This window comes from Amphibalanus amphitrite, unplaced genomic scaffold (assembly GCF_019059575.1).
Source record: "Amphibalanus amphitrite isolate SeventyFive unplaced genomic scaffold, NRLGWU_Aamphi_draft 000219F_arrow, whole genome shotgun sequence".
NCBI lineage: Eukaryota > Metazoa > Arthropoda > Thecostraca > Balanomorpha > Balanidae > Amphibalanus > Amphibalanus amphitrite.
The window spans coordinates 72,917-76,649 of record NW_024881714.1 but is presented as its reverse complement, the minus strand read 5'-3'; positions in this window follow the sequence as shown (position 1 = coordinate 76,649).

Sequence of the window (3,733 nt, the reverse complement as noted above, 5' to 3'; positions counted from 1 at the left end):
GGTTTTGCCCTCTGCTCTGTTGCCAAACCATTGACATGAGGCATTGAGGTCAAATCTTATAAGCGATGAAGCGTTTTGAAAGGCCTATCGAATGAGTTGTTCCGCGAAGCTCTAGCTCTTTGGTTCACGAGTTATACGGTTATTTGTGAAAATATAAAAACAATAATTTTTTCGTCGTAATCTTGTCTTTGTGTTTAATGTTTATCATAGTTATCATAATTTCATCTTCAATGACCTCAGCGATGACCTAATCGAAAAATGACCGCTACGATTCTGAAGCATCCTACAGCTACCTATCTGTTGCTTTTCTCGTCTTTCTAGCCTTCTTAAATTACGATCGGTTTTGGCCGATACGCCCCCCCCCCATGGCTGATTGCACGCGTTAGAGAGCTATCAAACCCACTTTCAGCGCGCTTTAGCTTTTCATATAGTTATGTCCTCGAGTGTCGAAATAGGCGAAACTTTTCCTTCGATGAACATGATGACGTGGGCTTTGGTCTGAACTGCAACATGACTGAAGTAATTTCTCCATGATTTTCGACGCTCTTTAGAAAGCCGCCTACCGCCGCACTTGTCGCTTCGTGACCCTGGAGTCAGGTTAGAAGGGAATATTCAAACACCCCTCAAGGGCGTAAAACTGGAAAGCCTGGGGCCCTGCTCTGCGGAGCGCGGTCGAGCTAGGCTAGAGCCAGTTCGGGATGTTTACAAGCCCACGTAAAGCCCTCAAGAATCTGCATAGAGCACAGGCCTTCAATACTTGGGGGTTTAGATATCAACAATCGACATGGTCTTTTGAAACCTGCGTGGTGACTATCAGAGGTCGGTGGGCCCCTCTAAAGCCGGTGCAGGAGCCTCAGGTGTCAGTTTGGAGCCATCATGGATCGGTGTGGAGTCCTGGTGAATACCTAGGCGTCAAACCCTTAGACGTCAGGGTGAGGCCGGGCGGTGAGGCAGGCACAGGCCTGAAGAGAAGAGGAATTTTCCGATGTCGGCTTGGCATCTTAAGGGCCCTGCATGGCTTTCTCAGAGGCTGACATATCGTACTGCGGGACCTCCATGAACCTCAAAAACCTCTATGGGCCCCCTCACGCTTGGGGTAGGCTTCCTGAAGCATAAAATATCTGAGTCTTGAGATGGGCCCATTAGACATGAACTAGACCATCAATATACGTGTGGTGAGTTGACCTATATCAAACATGATATCGCTCAATCAGGATTGGGATAGGCCCTCTCAGACCCAGACCAGGCACGGAGTACGGACCCTCCCACACATAGGATGATCCTTTCATTCCTGGGATGAGTCTTCTCAAGCCTGAACTGGGCCCTCTCAGACCTGAAATGGGCCCCTCTCAGGCCTGAAGTGGACCCTCTCAGGCCTCAAATAGGTCCTCTAGGGCCTGAAATGGGCCCTCTCAGGTCTGACATTAGCCCTCTCAGACCTGAAATGGGCCCCTCTCAGGCCTCAAATAGGACCACAAGGGCCTGAAATGGGCCCTCTCAGGCCTGACATTAGCCCTCTCAGACCTGAAATGGGCCCCCTCAGCCCGGAAATGGTCCCTATCATGTCGAAAAAGGGCCCCCTCATACCGTAACTGGGCCCTCTCAGGTCTGAAATGGTGCCTCTTATGCCTGAGATGGGCCCCTCTCAGGTCTCAAACGGGCCCTCTCTGGCCTCAAACGGGCCCTCTAGGGCACGAAATGGGCCCTATCAAGCTTGAAATGGGCTCCCTCAGGCCTGAAATGGGCCCCTCTCAGGCCTGAAATGGGCCCTATCAGGCATCAAATGGGCCCTCTCAGGCCTGAAATGAGCCCTCTCAAGCTTCAACTGGGCCCCTTCAGGCCTGAAATGGACCCCTTCAGGCCTGAAATGGGCCCTCACAGACCTGAAATGGGCCCTCTCAGGCCTGAAATGGCCCTCTCATGCCATGGAACGGGCCCTCCAAGGCCTTGGATTAGTTCAATCGGGCCTTGGATGTACCCCCTTAAATGATAAAATGGGACTATAAATCCTAAAGGGGGGGTATCAGGCCTGAAAACTGTTTTTCAGTCCTATGACGGACCTTGACATTAGTGATAAAAAATTGTCGGGCTGCATAACGTTACAGTTCGAATCGACGGTGGGCCCCTAGGATAAGAGACGGGGGTGAGATCTCACCCCTTTCACCCCCCCCCCCCCTGGCTGCGCCACTGCCTTTATCACGCGACCAGTAAGGGATGGAAGGAGACGGTGATCCTAAAATTTGATAGGTCAGGTATGAAAAGAGCGACTAAGGGAATTCCATGGACCAATGAGTCAATGTCGCTGAAATCGGTCACACCGTCTAAATGTGCATTTAAGGAAACAAAGAGCTCTAACATATTTTATCAAATATTCCAACTGCAGGGTTAAGTGGGGACCTACAGTTTGTTGCAAAGTTATTTCACGGTCTGAAAACACGATGCGCCCCACCTTAACCTCACCCAGCCCATGGGGTTCATGTATGTATTTGCATGCACACTCGAGGTTATAAAATAAAAAATGTAGGGTAAAAACGGAGGCGTGTAGCGCCGTCTGATCTGGCACCCTGGTCCCTGGGACACTTTTGTCTTAGGACGTTTCCTGAAAATGTCAAGTCCTGGTGACTCTGGTCAGATTTCCTGACTCAGGTCAGCAGTTCGGTATGACCGTTATATATAGCCATAAATAAGCCAGTTAATAAAATACTAAATAAATGATCGGCTGGGCAGCCACACAGGTTTTACCGTAAACTGGTTTTAATAAATCGGCTTCCTTTGGTTGTATTACATTCGTATTGCACCAAAATGACGTCCTTAATGTGTACATTTTTAAAATCATATTCCTAAAAACATATCTATCACCATTCAAAAAATACAGTATGACAATCTTTCCCAGATCTTGGCTTGTTCCGGGCACGCACAGGGGGCGGAGCCTATGTTATCCGGGACATCGCGCGGGGCGGAGCCTCGATGGCGCAGGGAGGTGGCGCCGCCAGGCGGGCTCACATGAAACTGTGTTCAAGGTCATCTCAGGGGCCCAGTCCGCCGCCGCCGCTGCCGCTGCTTGGGGTGCGGCCGGAGGGAGGGGAGGGGAAGGTGGACTGACGGCGGGCGGAGGGAGGCATAGGAACAGGGGCGGATCCAGGTCGGCAGTTCGGGGAGGCTGGAAAAATCAAAACTTTTAGGAGTTTGTGTTTGAGATGAGTAGTAGGTAGGACGTAGATATTTGCTAAAAAGCGGTGGTGTTAGATTGCAATGGTCACCAACGGACATTTAGAATGTAGCATTGCTAGGTGAAAGCCTCCCGCATACCTATCACTGCTCGCTGCACGCGGGCACGGCTGTGGGCTGTGGTGCAGGATGCCTGGTAAAATTTTAGGACTTAAATTTCCACATCATTATAGTGGCTGCGATTAGGTAGGCTAGGTAAACAACATTGATAAAATGACATATCCTTCAACCTTTATTTATACCTACACTGCAGTGTAGGTATGCCATGCCACTGCACAGTGCACTGTGCAGTGGCATGGGCTCCACCACGGTCCCAGGATTGAGGGGATCCATTTCGAACCCAAAAATACATCACTTTATGATGCATACATTGCGTGAGATAACAGAACTGAAATTATTGGAGGACGGGACAACTCTCCCCCCCCCCCTCCTCCATCCCCGGTGGCGGAGCCCCTGCTGTGTGGCCTGCTGAGCTGAATAATGAGTAGAATATTTCAGATACAGG